The following is an 18,880-nucleotide window of genomic DNA, read 5'->3' as shown; positions in this document are numbered from 1 at the left end:
TATGATCCTTTGTATTTCAGTGTTGTCTGTTGCGATCTCTCCATTTTCATTTCTAATTTTGTTAATTTGGTTCTTCTCTCTTTGTTTCTTAATGAGTCTTGCTAATGGTTTGTCAATTTTGTTTATTTTTTCAAAAAACCAGCTTTTAGCTTTGTTGATTTTTGCTATGGTCTCTTTAGTTTCTTTTGCATTTATTTATGCCCTAATTTTTAAGATTTCTTTCCTTCTGCTAACCCTGGGGTTCTTCATTTCTTCCTTCTCTAATTGCTTTAGGTGTAGAGTTAGGTTATTTATTTGGCTTTTTTCTTGTTTCTTGATGTAAGCCTGTAATGCTATGAACCTTCCCCTTAGCACTGCTTTTACAGTGTCCCATAGGTTTTGGGTTGTTGTGTTTTCATTTTCATTCATTTCTATACATATTTTGATTTCTTTTTTGATTTCTTCTATGATTTGTTGGTTATTCAGAAGCGTGTTATTTAGCCTCCATATGTTTGAATTTTTAACAATTTTTTTCCTGTAATTGAGATCTAATCTTACTGCACTGTGGTCAGAAAAGATGACTGGAATGATTTCAATTTTTTTGAATTTTCCAAGACCAGATTTATGGCCCAGGATGTGATCTCTTCTGGAGAAGGTTCCGTGTGCACTTGAGAAAAAGGTGAAGTTGATTGTTTTGGGGTGAAATGTCCTATAGATATCAATTAGGTCTAGCTGGTCCATTGTGCCATTTAAGGTTTGTGTTTCCTTGTTAATTTTCTGTTTAGTTGATCTATCCATAGTTGTGAGTGGGGTATTAAATTCTCCCACTATTATTGTGTTACTATTAATTTCCTCTTTCATACTCGTTAGTGTTTGCCTTACATATTGCGGTGCTCCTATGTTGGGTGCATATATATTTATAATTGTTATATCTTCTTCTTGGATTGATCCTTTGATCATTATGTAGTGTCCTTCTTTGTCTCTTTTCACATCCTTTATTTGAAAGTCTATTTTATCTGATATGAGTATTGCGACTCCTGCTTTCTTTTGGTCTCCGTTTGCGTGAAATATTTTTTTCCAGCCCTTCACTTTTAGTCTGTATGTGTCTCTTGCTTTGAGGTGGGTCTCTTGTAGACAGCATATATAGGGGTCTTGTTTTTGTATCCATTCAGCCAATCTTTGTCTTTTGGTTGGGGCATTCAACCCATTTACATTTAAGGTAATTATTGATAGGTGTGGTCCCGTTGCCATTTACTTTGTTGTTTTGGGTTCACGTTTATACAACCTTTCTGCATTTCCTGTCTAGAGAAGATCCTTTAGCATTTGTTGAAGAGCTGGTTTGGTGGTGCTGAATTCTCTCAGCTTTTGCTTATCTGTAAAGCTTTTGAATTCTCCTTCATATCTGAATGAGATCCTTGCTGGATACAGTAATCTAGGTTGTAGGTTATTCTCTTTCATTACTTTCAGTACGTCCTGCCATTCCCTTCTGGCCTGGAGGGTTTCTATTGATAGATCAGCTGTTATCCTTATGGGAATCCCTTTGTGTGTTATTTGTTGTTTCTCCCTTGCTGCTTTTAATATTTGTTCTTTGTGTTTGATCTTTGTTAATTTGATTAATATGTGTCTTGGGGTGTTTCACCTTGGGTTTATCCTGTTTGGGACTCTCTGGGTTTCTTGGACTTGGGTGGCTATTTCCTTCCCCATTTTAGGGAAGTTTTCAGCTATTATCTCCTCGAGTATTTTCTCATGGCCTTTCTTTTTGTCTTCTTCTTCTGGGACTCCTATGATTCGAATGTTGGGGCGTTTCACATTGTCCCAGAGGTCCCTGAGGTTGTCCTCATTTCTTTTGATCCTTTTTTCTTTTTTCCTCTCTGCTTCATTTATTTCCACCATTTTATCTTCTATCTCACTTATCCTATCTTCTGCCTCTGTTATTCTACTCTTGGTTCCCTCCAAAGTGTTTTTGATCTCATTCATTGCATTATTCATTTTTAATTGACTCTTTTTTATTTCTTCTAGGTCTTTATTAAACATTTCTTGTATCTTTTCAATCTTTGTCTCCAGGCTATTTATCTGTAACTCCATTTTGTTTTCAAGATTTTGGATCATTTTTATTATCATTATTCTAAATTCTTTTTCAGGTGGATTCCCTATCTCCTCCTCTTTTGTTTGACTTGGTGGGCATTTTTCATGTTCCTTTACCTGTTGGGTATTTCTCTGCCTTTTCATCTTGTTTAGATTGCTGTATCTGGAGTGGGCTTTCTGTATTCTGGAGGTCTGTGGTTCCTTTTTATTGTGGAAGATTTACCCAGTGGGTGGGGTTAGACGATTGGCTTGTCAAGGTTTCCTGGTTAGGGAAGCTTGCGTCAGTGTTCTGGTGTGTGGAACTTGATTTCTTCTCTTTGGAGAGCAATGGAGTGCCCAGTAATGAGTTTTGAGATGGGTCTATGTGTTAGGTGTGACCTTGGGCAGCCTGTATGTTGACACTCAGGGCTATGTTCCTGCGTTGCTGGAGAATTTGCATGGTATGTCTTGCTCTAAAACTTATTGGCTCTTGGGTGGTGGTTGGTTTCAGTGTAGGTATGGAGGCTTTTGGACGGTCACTTATTACTTAAAGTTCCATGTAGTCAGGAGTTTTCTGGTGTTCTCAGGTTTTGGGCTTAAGTCTCCTGCCTCTGGATTTCAGTTTTATTCTTCCTGTAGTCTCAGGACTTCTCCAACTATACAGCCCTGATAAGAAAACTTCTAGGTTAATGGCGAAAAGATTCTCCCCCGTTAGGGACACCCAGAGAGGTTCACAGAGTTACATGAAGAAGAGGAGAGGGGGGAGGGAGATAGAGATGAGCAGGAAGAGAAAAGAGGGGACTCAAGAGGAGAGAGACAGATCTACGCAGTTGTCTGTTCCCAGAGTGTTCTCCGTAGCCCAGACACCCACAAAGATTCACAGAATTGGATTGGGAAGAGAAGGGGAACGGAGGAAATAGAGGTGTTCTGAGGTAGAAAACAGAGAGTCAAGATTGGGAGAGAATAATCAACACACTCCTGAATAAAAATGGGAACTGAATTTCGGTTTAAAAATAGGGCTTCTCTTCTTTTGTGTGTGTGTGTGTGTGTGTGTGGTTATAGTGTATTGAAAATGAAAATTAAGGAGTAGTAGAGGAGTACTAGAGGACTTTAAAAGAAATAAGAGAAAAAGAAAAATAGAAAATAGAAGAGAAAAAGGAAAGAAAAAAAAGAAGAAAGAAAGAAAAAAAAATTTTTTTCCCTAATTAAAAAAATCATAAAAATCTATGAAAATGAAAGTTAAGGAGTAATGGGGGAGTAATAGGGAATTTTAAAGGAAAATAAAAGAGAAAAAATAAAAAATAAAAAAAATAAAAAAGTAAATTTTTTTTTTCTTACTTAAAAAAAAAAAAGTAAAAATATATCTAGGAATTTCTCTGGAGCTGTTGCAGTCAGTGTGGGTTTGGCTCAGTTTCAGATAGCTCCTCGTTCCAGCTTACACTTCTCGATATCTACAGGCCCCTTCCGGTGTAGTCGGTGTTTTCTACAGGGATTTTAATCTGTTGCACCGGTCCCTTCTGAAGCAGTTCCCTTTGTTTATTTGTCTTCTGTTTGCCGGTCTCTTCAGAGCCTCACTTCTGCCCTGACACAGGCGGGCGGAGGTGGACTCTTATTCAGGTAGCTAGTTCCGTCGCTCTGCGGGGAGGGGCTGCCGCTGCGGGGAGGGGCTGGCGCTGCTTTCTCCGTCTGCGCTGCTCAGGCTTCCGGCTGCTCTATGTGGAGCGCGCCCCGCGCTGCGCCCAGTTCCAGCCCTAGGGTGTTCCACAAAAGCACGGAGCAAAAAGCTGCGCCTGCTCTCTGTGCCTTCCCCGTCAGAGCGGTCCAGGCAGCGAGGGGCTTGATGGGCGCACTCTCCCCAGGTGTGGCGCGCCCACTCCCTTCCATGGACCCAGTCTCAGTTTCCTCTGGCGCCAGTCGGGTGCGCGTGCCTTCTGCCCTCCGCGTCCCCAGCCCCAGTCCCCGCCCGCCCCGGTCGGGTGCCTGTGCCCTGTGTCTCGCCTCGACCTTCCCCTCCCCCCTGCCTCCTGCCTCCGGCGGGGCTGGGCCGGTCCGCAGCCTGCGAGCTCTTCTCTGGACTTTCTCGGTCTCTTTGTTCTGCGAACGGCCGGCAGTGTGTTCGGGCCGGTTAATTTACTCTCTCTCTTTTGGTCTCCCACAGTTCAAGTTGGCAACTCACAGAAGCTCCCTCTGATTGTCCTCAGGGCACTCAGGCCCGGACCCTACCCCAAGCAATGCTGCCTAAGACTCCCTTCCTGGGACGGATCTCCATCCTTAGCTCTTTTTTTTTTTTTTTTTTTCATCCTTAGCTCTTTTGTCTCACTTTTTATCTTTTATATTTTGTCCTACCTCCTTTCGAAGACAATGGGCTGCTTTTCTGGGCGCCTGATGACCTCAGCTAGCGATCAGAAGTTGTTTTGTGAAGTTTGCTCTGCGTTCAGTTATTCTTTTGATGAATTTGTAGGAGAGAACGTGGTCTCCCGGTCCTACTCCTCCACCATCTTGGCTCCTCCTCCCTGTGCACTTTCTTTTTTTTTTTTTTGCACTTTCTTTTTATTTATTTTGTTATCATTTTCAAATTTCTTAAATTGAATGCTTAATTCAGTTTTGTTTCATTCTGTTTTTTATTTCGGTATTTAAGGACATATCTTCTGTAAGTACTGCTCAAAAGTACCCCATAGCTTCTAATACACAAGGTTTTTTTTATCATTACTTAATTTTTACTTTTACACTTTGTCAGTTTTTGGCGCTTATTCATGGGTATTAGAAAAGAAGGTATATTCTCATGGTATAGAATTTACACAAATTTATTTACAAATATAAAATAGTAAAGCATTAATATTGATTTTGTATGCATATATCAATTAGGTTCACTTAATATCTTATTAGAAGGGATTCTCAGGTAGTTCAGTGGTAAAGAATCTGCCTGCCAATGCAGAAGACACAGGAGCTATGTGAGTTTGACCCCTCAGTTGGAAAGATCTCTGAAGGAGGAAATGGCAACCCACTCTAGTTTTCTTGCTGGGAAAATCCCATGGGCAGAGGAGTCTGGCAGGCTATACTCCATGGGGTTGTAAAGAGTCAGACATGACTGAGCAGTTGAGCATGCACAATATCTTATTAAGATCTCTTGTGTTCTTACTTATTACTGATTCTTATTTTCAAATATGTTTAGAATCCTTCATAGTAGTAATAATAGAAGTAGTAGTTAATGGTTGAGGCTAATTTTCTTAAGATTTGAAAGCAACATTTATTGCTTATAACATTTACGTTTTAAATGCAGACTTCTTCCCTCCCCAGCTTTATTGAGATAGAATTGACATATATCATTCTGTAAGTTTAAGGTGTACAATGTGTTGATTTAGTACACTTATATATAGCAAAATAATAACCACTACAGGATTAGCTAAGACTTCTGTTCTGTCACACAACTCCCATTTCTTTTTTATGGTGAGAACACTTAAGATCTACTCTCTTAGCAACTTTCAAGTATATAACGCAGCATTAATAACTATAATCACCAAGATTTAGTAATATTATGACTGGAGGTTTATACCCTTTAACCAACATCTCCCCATTTTCTCTGTCCCCACTAGCTCCATTCCACCACTCTACTCTCTGTTTCTCTGAGTTCAGCTTTTTTAGATTTCACATACAAGTAACACCATACAGTATTTTTCTTTCTCTGTATGACTTATTTCACTTAACATAATACCCAAGGTGCATCCAGGTTGCCACAAACAGCAGGATTGTCTTCTGGTTAATTAATATTCCACTGTGTGGATTATCACATCTTTATCCAATACTTAGACTGTTTCCATATCTTGGCTATTGTGAATAATGGAACAATGAACATGGCAGTGAAAATATCTTTTCAAGATCCTATTTTCACTTCCTTTGAATATATACCCAGAAGTATATTGCTGAATCATATGGTATTTCTGTTAATTTTTTTTGAGGAACCTCCATGCTGTGTTCAACAGGGGCTATACCAATTAACATTCCCACCAACAGTGTACAAAGTTTCCCTTTTCTCTACCATCTCACCAACACTTACCTTTTCTCTTTTTGATGACAGCCATTCTAACATGTGTGAGGTGATACCTCCTGTGGTTTTGATTTGTATTTCCCTGATAATTAATGGTATTGAGCATTTCTTCATGTGTCCAGCGACCATTTGTACATCTTCTTTGCAAAAATGTCTATTCACTTCCTCTGTTTTATAATCAGATCATTTATTTGTTTTTGCAACTTAATTGTATGAATGTCTTATGTCTTTTTGATGCTAACTCCTTATCAGATATGTGATTTTTAAATATTGTCTCCTATTCCATAAGTTGCCTTTGTATATTGTTGATGTTTTTTCTTTTACTATATAGAAGCTTTTTGTTTTGATGTAGTCCCACTTGTTTATTTTTGCTTTTCTTTTGTTGTTTGTACTTTTGGTGTCATATCCAGGTAATTACTGGCAACACCAACGTCAAGGAACTTTTTCTGTGTGTTTCCTTCTAGAAGTTTTATAGTTTCTGGTCTTATGTTTAATTCTCTAATGCAGGTTGAGTTATTTTTGTGAGTGGAATAAGATAGTGGACCAATTTCATTCTGCTACAGGGTTAGCTGGAGGCTAACATTTATTGAGTGTCTACTATGTGTCAGATAATATTCTAAGTCCTCTAGCTGGATTATCTCATTGTCTCACTAGTTCTATCCTTGCTCAAGCCCTTGTCCTTCACCTAAACTACCTCAATGACTTCCTAATTTGTCTCCCAACTTGACTATGTCCCACCCAAATTTCTACTCCATGCAACATAGCATGTATATGAACATCTAGTTGTACTCTGGCAGCTTCAAATCATGTTACTCAACATACGTGCTAATTCAGATTCACTGGGTTGGGATCCAGGAAACTTCACTTTGGGTGATCATTGTCCAGACTGAAACCGTAGAACCATTAGTCTATGTATAAGGGCATAACATGATTTAGATACAGAATAGGTTTCCATTTTTAAAAGAAATATATATATTTACTATGTAATTATATTTTTATGATAACCCATGTAATAAGTTCATATTGGATAATGTATAATACATTGTACATTATAAACAATGAAAATTCTCCTTCATAATCCCCGAATTCTCAATCCTCTCAGTCAGTTCAGTCACTCAGTCATATCCAACTCTTTGTGACCCCATGGACTGCAGCATGCCAGGCCTCCCTGTCCATCACCAACTCCCGGAGTTTACTCAAACTCATCTCCATTGAGTCAGTGATGTCATCCAGCCATCTCATCCTCTGCTGTCCCCTTCTCCTTCCAACTTCAATCTTTCCCAGCATCAGGGTCATTTCAAATGAGTCAGTTCTTCGAATCAAGTGGTCAAATATTGGAGCTTCAGCTTCAGCATCAATCCTTCCAATGAACATTTAGGACTGATTTCCTTTAGAATGGACTGGTTGGATCTCCTTGTGGTCCAAGGGACTCTCAAGAGTCCTCTCCAACACCATAGTTCAAAAGCATCAATTCTTTGGCGCTCAGCTTTCTTTATAGTCCAACTCTCACATCCATACACGACTACAGGAAAAACCATAGGTTTGACTAGATGGACCTTTGTTGGCAAAGTAATGTCTCTGCTTTTTAATATGCTGTCCAGGTTGGTCATAGCTTTTCTTCCAAGGAGCAAGTATCTTTTAATTTCATGGCTGCAGTCACCATCTGCAGTGATTTGGGAGCCCAAAAAAGTACTCTCACCGTTTCCATTGTGTCCCCTTCTGTTTGCTATGAAGTGATGGGACCAGATACCATGATCTTACTTTTCTGAATGTTAAGCTTTAAACCAACTTTTTCACTCTCCTCTTTCACTTTCATCAAGAGGCTCTTTAGCTCTTTAGCTCTTCTTCACTTTCTGCCATAAGGGTGGTATCGTCTGCATATCCAGGGTCATTGATATTTCTCCCAGCAATCTTGATTCCAGCTTGTGCTTCATCCAGCCCAGCATTTCTCATGATGTACTCTGCATATAAGTTAAATAAGCAGGGTGACAATATACAGCCTTGACATACTCCTTTCCTGATTTGAAACCAGTCTCTTTTTCCATGTCCAGTTTTAACTGTTGCTTCCTGACCTGCATACAGATTTCTCTTTAGGGATAACTAATATCAATATTTGCTGGGCACTCATTCAGTTTTCTTTCTGTTTATTTATATAGATAACTATATGTTTATTTATATATACATATAATGTGCATATTTTTGTCATCTGATGTGGACAGCTGACTCACTGGAAAACTCCCTGATGCTGGGAAACATAGAGAGCAGAAGGTGTAGAGGGCGGCAGAGGATGAGATGGCTGGGTGGTATCACTGTTACAATGGACATGAACTTGGGCAAATTCTGGGAGATGGTAAGGGACAGAGAGGCCTGGCATGCTGCAGGTCATAGGGTCACAAAGAGTCGGACACAACTGGGCGACTGAACAACAACAGCATAATGTGCATATATTAAAAGTAATAGGATGACATATGACCAATTAGAAAGTGAGGTGTAAACAACAGAATGGGTTATCAAGACTGAACCTCTGAGAGTAATTATTTGTTACTGCTGTTATTCAGCTGCTAAGTTGGGCCCCATTCTTCGCACCCTGTGGACGGTAGCACCCAAGGCTCCTCTGTCCTCCACTATCTCCTGCAGTTTGCTCAAATTCACGTCCACTGAGTCAGTGATGCTATCTAGCCATCTCACCCTTTGCCACCCCCTTCTCCTTTGCCTTTAACCTTTCCCAGGATCAGGATATTTTTCCAAAGAGTCTGCTCTTCACAGCAGGTTGCCAAATTATTGGACCTTCAGTTTCAACATCAATCCTTCCAATGAATATTCAGGGTTGATTTCCTTTAGGATTGACTGGTTCGATCTCCTTGCTGTCCAAGAGACTGTCAAGAGTCTGCTCCAGGACCACAGCTCAAAAGCATCAATTCTTTGGCACTCAGCCTTCTTCATGGTCCAACTCTCTCATCTGTACGTGACTATTGGAAAAGCCATATTCTGAACATATAGACTTTTGTTGGCAAAGTGATGTCTCTGGTTTTTAATATGCTGTCTAGGCTTGTCATAATTTTCCTTCCAAGAAGCAAGAGTCTTAATCTCATAGCCACAGTCACCATCCATGGTGATTTTGGAGTCCAATAAAATAAAATCTGTCCTTGCTTCCAATTTGTCCCCTTCCATTTGCCATTAAGTGATGGGAATAGATGCCATTATCATAATGTCTTTAATGTTGAGTTTCAAGCCAGCTTTTTCACTCTCATCTTTCACCCTCAACAAGAGGCTCTTTAGTTCTTCTACACTTTTGCCATTAGAGTACTGTGATCTGCATAGCTGAGGTTGTTGATATTTCTCCTGCCAATCTTGATTCCAACTTGTGATACATCCAGCCCAGCCTTTCACATAATGTACCCTGAATATAAGTTAAATAAGCAGGGTAACAATACACAGGCTTGATGTACTCCTTTCCCAATTTAGAACCAGACCATAGTTCCACGATCAGTTCTAAGTGTGGCTTATTGACCCACATACATTTTCTCAGGAGACAGGTAAGGTGGTCTGGTACTTTCATCTCTTGAAGTATTTTCTACAATTTGTTATGATCCACACACTCAAAGGCTATAGCATAGTCAATGAAGCAGAAGTAGATATTTTTCTGGAATTCCATTGCTTTCTCCATGAGCGAATGAATGTTGGCAATTTAATCTCTGATTCCTCTGCCTCTTTGAACCCAGCTTCTACACCTGGAAATTCTCATTTCACATACTGCTAAAGCCTAGTTTGAGAGATTTTGAGCATAACTTTGCTAACATGAGAAATGAGTGCAATTGTACAGTAATTTGAACATTCTTTGGCAATGCCCTTCTTTGGGATTAGAGTGACAACAGACCTTTCCCAGTCCTGTGGCCACTGTTGTGTTTTCCAAACACAACATATTTGCTAACATATTGAGTGCAGCCCTTTAACAGCATCATCTTTTAGGATTTGAAATAACTCATCTGGAATTCCATCACCTCCACCAGCTTTGTTCATAATAATGCTTCCTAAGGCCCACTTGATTTCACACTCCAGGATGCCTGGCTCTAGGTGAGTGACCACATCATTGTGGTTATCCAGGTCATTAAGAGCTTTCTTGTACAGTTCTTCTGTGTATTCTTGCCACTTCTTAATCTCTTCTGTTTCTACTAGGTCCTTACAGTTTCTGTTCTTTATCATGCCCATTCTTGCCTGAAATGTTCCCTTGATATCTCCAAATTTTTGAAAAGAAGTCTAGTCTTTCCCATTCTATTGTTTTCCTCTATTTCTTTGCCTTGTTCACTTAAGAAGACCTTCTTATCTCTCCTTGCTGTTCTCTGGAACTCTATATTCAGTTGGGTCTGTCCTCCCCCTTTTCACTTGCCTTTTGATTCTCTTCTTTTCTCCACTATTTGTAAAGCTTCCTCACACAACCACTTTGCCTTCTTGCATTTCTCTTTTTTTCAGATGGTTTAGGTCACTGCCTCCTGTACAATGTTGCAAATCTCTGTCTGTAGTTCTTCAGGCATTCTGTCTACCAGATCTAATCCCTCAAAACTGTCACCTCCATTGTATAATCATAAGGGATTTGACAGGTCATATGTGAATGGCCTAAGGGCTTTCCCTACTTTCCTCAACTTGAGCCTGAATTTTGCAATAAGGAGGTCATGATCTGAGCACCCCAGTGGCGCTAGTGGTAAAGACCCCACCTGCCAGTGCAGGTTATACATAAGAGATGCTGGTTTGATCCCTGAATCAGGAAGATCCCCTGGAGGAGGGCATGGCAATCCACTTCAGTATTCTTGCCTAGAGAATCCCATGGACAGAGAGCCTGAAGAGATACAGTTCATGGGATCACAAGGAAACGGAGGTACACAATCTGAGCTAAAGTCAGCTCCCGTTTTTACTAACTGTAGAGAGCTTCTCCATCTTTGGCTACAAAGAACATAGTCAATCTGATTTCGGTATTGACCATCTGGTGATTTCCATGTGTAGAATTGTTTCTTGTGTTGTTGGAAAAGAGTGTTTTCTAGACCAGTGTGTTCTGTTGACAAAACTCTGTTAGCCTTTGCCCTGCTTCATTTTGTACTCCAAGGCCAAACTTGCCTGCATTCCAGCTATTAAATTATTACATAGCCAAAAAAAAAAAAAAAAAGTAATAGAAGTCTACTTAATTCTTTTTAGCAGCTGTATGACATTGTATTTGTGGATCTATAATTTATTTAATGACTCTTCAATTGGTAGTTACTTAGCTTGTTTCCAATTTTTCACTTGTTACAAACAATGCTGCATTGAACATTCTTGTGCTTGAGTCCAAGCATTTCTTTACAGTAGATTCATATAAATTAAATTACTCAGTTAAAGCTTATATACATTGTCAATTAGATATCTTTGGGCTGAAAGTGATAAACAACTCAATGCAGACCTGTATACGTGAACAGGGAAGTTATAGGCTGGTTTAATTCAAACTCCAAATGAAGAACTTGCTTTCAGAAAGGTTTGACCCAATGGATCCCATTTCTCTCTATCTTTCTCTTCTGCCTTCTCTAATAGTCACTTCCTGCTAAGAGTAATTCACCTCATTGATCCTGGTTAGCTACTGTAGCATCATGTTTCCCCATCTACATCCAACAAGAAAGAAGAGGTGCTTTGGCTCTGAATTCTAAGCAAAAGTCCTTATATTTCTCTGTTTGATTAGCTTAGTCCACAAGTCTACTCCTGTACCATCAACAATTGTGGCCATAGGAATAGAACATCCTGACTGGTTTAAGTCATATGTCACTCTGAAGATAATAGGTGGAGCCAGCTTATCTGAAAGTGATTTGATTCCCAAACAGAAATCACAGATGGTTGGGATGGAGGTCCATTAGAGTGAACTATTTATTTGAATAGATCACTGCTAAATTGCCTTCTAATAATTTACACTTCTACCAACCATGTATGAAAGTGGCTGTTTCTCAGTATCTCAAGCAATGTTTTCTATTATTTATATTTTCTTCAGATTTACATAATTTGTTGATAAGCACCTTTTCATGTGTAGAAACATGAAAGCCTTTTATATTTCTCCTATAAATTGCTTATTGATAACCTCCACCCATATTTCTATTTTTGAATGATTTATAGAAGCTTTGTATACAATCTACACAATGATCAATCACCCATTAGATATACTGCAAATAGTTTTCTCTGTATGTTACTCATATTTTAAGTTTATCATGCCTTTCATTGTGCTGAGATAAATTTTGATTTTTGTGAAATTGTATCTGTCAATCTTTTTCTTTTATGGCATCTGGCTTTTCTTTTATGGCTTTTTCTTTTATGTCTTATTTAAGGAAGCCTTTTCCACCTCCAATTTTTTAAAAATGTGCTCCAGTATGACCTCCAAATACTTTTTATATTTTTTTCCTATCTGGTTGCTTAACTAAACTGAAGTTTATCTTCATGGATGGTTAAAAGAAGAGTCTACTCCTACTTTTTTTCTGAATCAATAGCTAATTTTTCTAACAGTAACTATTCCACGGCATATGCATTTCTCTGTGGATTTGAAATACCACCCTCATTATAAACTAAATTGTTATAGGTGTTTTATGGATGTGTTCTGGTCTCTCTGTTGCACTGATTCCCACTCAAGTACATCACACTGTTTTCGTCATGTCTTTGGCACATGCTTCTAGTGTATGATTTTAGTGTTGCTTAGCAATGTCTATAGGACATGCCTAATACATGAGACAGATGAGTCTCTAACATGAGCTTCATTTTTTCTCGGACTCCTCACCTATCTTTAGCCCCTTGCCTTTTAGATGTTAGTAAAACCAAATGTCGATAATTCCAAACAGACATGATTCTGTAGCACAGCTTGGATCTTTTTCGTTCCTCTTCCTGGAATATCCTGCTCTCCTTCTTTACTGGAGTAACTCTAACTTATCCTTCAGAACACAGCTCAGTCAAAATTACTTATTTACTAACCTTTCCTGAAACCTTAGGTAGACATCTCTCCCCTGTCCTCCCATTCTGCAGTTATAACTTCCACGGCTATTAGACAAAGACAACCTCTTCAAATATCTGCATTTTCTGCAAGCTTTTCCTCTAACAGAGTCAATGTTTCTTATTCTTTACACTTTCAACACTTAATACAGTCCTCAGAAATATTTATTGACCTGAGTTTGTTCTTCTTTTCTTCATTTTTTTGTGTTATATTCTATAAAGATACACTTCCATTTGTGGAATTAATTAGTCTTCTTGAAGACTAAATTTGTAAGACAAATTATGTCTTGCATATTCAAATTATACTGGATATCATAAGCGCTTTTGGCTTAAGAAGAATACTAACAATTAGCCTCTTGGAATGCTATGAACAATGTTTGCATCCAAGATGGCAGAGGAATAGGATGGGGAAACCACTTTGTCCCCCACAAATTCATCAAAAGATCATTTGAATGCTGACCAACTTCCATAAAACAACTTCTGAATGCTGGTGGGGACACCAGGCACCCAGAAAGGCAGCCCATTTTCTTCAAAAGGAGGTAGGACAAAACATAAAAGACAAAAAGAGAGACAAAAGAGTTAGGGACAGAGACTCATCCTGGGGAGGGAGTTGTGAAGAAGGAGAAGTTTCCAAATAGTAGAAAACCCTCTCATAGGCAGATCTGTTGGAAGTTTTGGAATCTCAGAAGGCAACACAAACATGAGAGAGAGGAAAAAAAAAAAAAAAACAACTCACAGAATACACACCTAACCACAGTTGCCAGTGGAAAAGTGGCCCAGAGGCTCGCATCTGTCACCAGCGAGCAAGGGCTGGACAGGGAGGCTCAAGCTGCATAATCTGTGTTTAGGGTAAGGACCAGGCCTGAAGGCCCTGAGGACAATCTGAGGGAGCTAACGTGAGATAGCAATCCAAACTGTGGATCACCAAAGAGAAAAAAAAAAGAGAGAGAGAGAACTTTCCCGTGAAAGACTCTAATGCACAGCCTGGCCTACTCACAGAACAAAGGATTGAGCGAATACCAAAGGAGGAGAGCTATCCAGCTATGTATAGGACCCTCCCCACAACCAGAGGCAGAGAGGGAGGCATGCAACAGCCTCCCTCTGTTGCATGCAGAACCAGAAGGCAAGGGGCTGCTGCAATCTCGAGCCCAGAGACTGGCATCCTCCACCAAACTGTGAGCAGACTTCCAGTTGCTAGCCATGTCTTTCTGGGATCCTGGACAGTTGACATCCACCAAGAGGGTTGCAGCCTGAGATCAGTTCCCCCAGAAGAAACACACGGCACACCTAAGACCGGTGCTCTTGTGGCACACCCAGGAAACTGAGCAGTTGGGACCAGGGAGGTGATTAAGATGCACAGCTGACCTGGGACAGTCCACTTGCCAAGCACCTGGTCACCTGAGCTGCTCAGACCTGGGAAGGGCACAAAACTCATGCCCAGCTGAGTCTGTGCCCTTGCAGAGTACCTGAGAACCTGAGCGACTTAGACCTGGGAATTGCACAAAATGCATGGCCTGCTTTGGACAGTGCCCCTGCAAAGCACTCTGGAGCCTGAGCAGTGTAGACCCAGGAAGCACATGCACCCTTGAGCTGGGACAAACTCAGTGTGGTCCATACACTGTGAGTAGTCCCCCCACACACAAGTGATACTTGTTTGCAGTGTCCTTCCCTCCCCACAACACAACTGAACAAGTGAGCCTAAATAAGTGACCACCTTCACCCCTTTGTGCCAGGATAGAAATTAGACTCTGAAGAGACTTGCAAACAGAGGAAGCCAAAATAAACAAAGAAGAGGGAACCGCTTTGGAATAACAGAGGCAACAGATTAAAACCCTGTAGTAAACATTGACTAAGCATTGGAGGGGGCCTACAGACCTTGAGAGCAAGCACAAGCTGGAACAAGGAACTATCTGAAACTGAACTGACCACAACAGCTCCAGAGAAATTCCTATATATTTTTTTACTACTATCACTTTTTAATATTTTTAAAAATTTAAGTCCTTTATTACACCTTTAATTTTCATTTTTAACCTTGAAAAAAAGACCTTATTTTTTAAAGCAAATTTCATATATATATTTTTTAATTTTTGTGATTGATTTTGTTTTGTATTTTTAATATTGTATTTTTGAGAGTCTAACCTCTACTCTAGATCTTTACTCTTTGCTTTTTGGTATTTGTTATTGATTTTGTACCTTTAAGAATCTAATCTTCATTATCCATTTTCACTTAGGTGTCTGATTACTGGCTTGATTGCTCTCTTCCCTTTTGACTCTACCTTTTCTCCCACAGGGCACCTCTATCTCCTCCCTTCCCCTTCTCTTCTCTACTTAACTCTGTGAATCTCTCTGGGTGTTCCGGGCTGTGGAGAACACTTAGGGAACTGACTACTAGCTAGATTGGTCTCTCCCCTTTTGACTTCCCCTCTTCTCCTCCTGGTCACCTCTATCTCCCTCCTCCCTCTTCTCTTCTCCATGTAACTCTGTGAACTTCTCTGAGTGTCCCTCGCTGTGGAGAACTGTTTCATCATTAACCTACATGTTTTATTATCTGTGCTTTATGGATGGAGAAGATTTGAGGCTACTGTAACAATAAGACTGAAAGCCAGAGCAGGAGGCTTAACTCCAAAACTTGAGAACATCAGAGAACTCCTGATTCCAAGGAACATTAATCGATAAGAGCTCACCAAAAGCCTCCATACCTACACTGAAACCAAGCTCCACCCTAGAGCCAACAAGTTCCAGAGCAAGACATACCATGTTAATTCTTCAACAAAGCAGGAACACAGCCCTCAGCTTTAAAAGACAGGCTGCCTGAGCCCATGCCAAATGCATAGACTACCCCCCCCCACCCCGCCCCATGAATATACTGGACACTTCATTGCACTCGAGAGAGAAGAGATCCAGTTCCACCCACCAAAACACAGACACAAGCTCCCCTAACCAGAAAGCCTTGGCAAGCCATTGGTCCAACCCCACCCAGAGGGAGCAGGCTAAACAATGAAGAGGAACCATGAACTTCCAGCCTACAGAAACAGCACTCCAAACACAGCAATTTAAACAAAATGAAAAAGCAGAGAAATATTCAGCAAATAAAGGGACATGATAAATGTCCACCAAACCAAACAAAAATGGAGGAGATAGGGAGTCTACCTGAAAAAATAATTCAGAATAATGATAGTAAAGATGATCCAAAATCTTGAAAACAAAATGGAGTTACAGATAAATAGACTAGAGACAAGGGTTGAGAAAATGCAAGAAATGTTTAACAAGGACCTAGAAGAAATAAAGAAGAGTCAATCATTAATGAATAATGCAATAACTGAGATCTAAAGCACTCTAGAGGGAACCAACAGTAGTATATCTGAGGTAGAAGATAGGATAAGTGAGGTGGGAGATAGAATGGTGAAAATAAATGAAGCAGAGAAGACAAAAAACAAAAAAGAATTAAAATAAATGAGGACAACCTCAGAGAACTCTAGGACAATATTAAACACCTCAACATTAGAATCATAGGAGTCCCAGAAGAAGACAAAAAGAAAGGGCATGAGAAAATACTTGAGATAATAGTTGAAAACTTCCCTAAAATGGGGAGGGAAATAGCCACCCAAATCCAGGAAATCCAGAGAGTCTCAAACAGGATAAATGCAAGGCAAAAACACCCCAAGACACATATTAATCAAACTAATGAAGATCAAACACAAAAAACAAATATTAAAAGTAGCAAGGGAAAAGCAACAAATAACACACAAGGGGATTCCCATAAGGATAACAGCTGATCTTTCAATAGAAACTCTTCAGGCCAGAAGGGAATGTTAAGACATACTTAAAGTGATGAAAGAGAAAAACCTATCACCCAGATTACTATGCCCAGGAAGGACCTTATTCAAATATGAAGGAGAAATCAAAAGCTTTACAGACAAGCATAGGCTGAGAGAATTCAGCACCACCAAGCCAGCTCTTCAACAAATGCTAAAGGATCTTCTCTAGGCAGGAAACACAGAAAAGGTTTATAAACTCGAACCCAAAACAACAAAGTAAATGGCAGCAGGATCATACTTATCAATAATTACCTTATATGTAAATGGGTTGAATGGCCCAACCAGAAGACAGACTGGCTGAATGGACACAAAAACAAGATCCCTATATATGCCATCTACAAGAGACCCACCTCAAAACAGTGGACACATACAGACTGAAAGTGAAGGGCTGGAAGAAGATATTTCACGCAAATGGAGACCAAAAGAAAGCAGGGGTAGCAATACTCATATCAGGTAAAATAGACTTTGAAACAAAGGTCATGAAAAGAGATAAAGAAGGATACTACATAATTATCAAAGGATCAATCCAAGGAGGAGATATAACAATTATAAATATATATGCAACCAACATAGGAGCATCTCAATACGTAAGGCAAATGCTAACAAGTATGAAAGGGGAAAATAACAGTAACACAATAATAGTAGAAGACTTTAACACCCCACTCACACCTATGAATAGATCAACCAAACAGAAAATTAGCAAGGAAACAAACTTTAAATGATGCAACGGACCAGTTAGACCTAATTGATATCTATAGGACATTTCACCCCAAGACGATGTATTTCACCTTTTTCTCAGGTGCACATGGAACATTCTCCAGGATCGATCACATCCTGGGCCATAAATCTAGCGTTGGTAAATTCAAAAAAAAAAAAAATTGAAATCATTTCAAGCATCTTTTCTGATCACAATGTGGTAAGATTAGATGTCAACTCCAGGGGTGGGGGGAAACCTATTAAAAATACAAACATATGGAGGCTAAACCACACACTTCTGAATAATCAACAAATCATGGAAGGAATCAAAAAGGAAATCAAAACATGCATAGAAACAAATGGAAATGAAAAGACAACAACCAAAAACCTATGGGATTCAATAAAAGCAGTGCTAAGGGGAAGGTTCATAGCAATACAAGCTTACCTCAGGAAACTAGAGAAAAATCAAAGAAATAACCTAACTCTACACCTAAAGCAACTAGAGAAGGAAGAAATGAAGAACCCCAGGGCTAGTAGAAGGAAAGAAATCATAAAATTAGGGCAGAAATAAATGAAAACGAAACAAAGGAGACTATAGCAAATCAATAAAACCAGAAGCTGGTTCTTTGAGAAGATAAATAAAATAGACAAACCACTAGCCTGACTCATCAAGAAAAAAAGGGAGAAGAATCAAATCAACAAAATTAGAAATGAAAATGGAGAAATCACAACAGACAACACAGAAATAGAAAGAATAAGAGACTACTATCAGCAACTATATACCAATAAAATGGACAACTTGGAAGAAATGGACAAATTCTTAGAAAAGTATAACCTTCCAAAACTGAACCAGGAAGAAATAGAAAATCTTAACAGACCCATCACAAGCACGGAAATTGAAACTGTAATAAAAATCTTCCAACAAATAAAAGCCTAGGACCAGATGGTTTCCCAGGTGAATTATACCAAAAATTATGGAAGAACTAACACCTATCCTACTCAAACTCTTCTAGAAATATGCAGAGGAAGATAAACTCCCAAACTCATTCTATGAGGCCACCAGCAAAACTACAGGCCAATAACACTGATGAATATAGATGCAAAAATCCTCAAAATTTTAGCAAACAGAATCCAACAACATATTAAAAAGATCATACATCATGACCAAGTGGGCTTTACCCCAGGGATGCAATGACTCTACAATATTTGCAAATCAATCAATGTGATAGTGAATAGTAGTAGTGAAATCACTCAGTCGTGTCTGACTCTTTGCCACCCCGTGGACTATAGC

This window comes from Cervus elaphus, chromosome 3, assembly GCF_910594005.1.
Source record: "Cervus elaphus chromosome 3, mCerEla1.1, whole genome shotgun sequence".
Taxonomy (NCBI): Eukaryota; Metazoa; Chordata; class Mammalia; order Artiodactyla; family Cervidae; genus Cervus; species Cervus elaphus.
Note: the sequence above shows the minus strand (reverse complement) of the source record.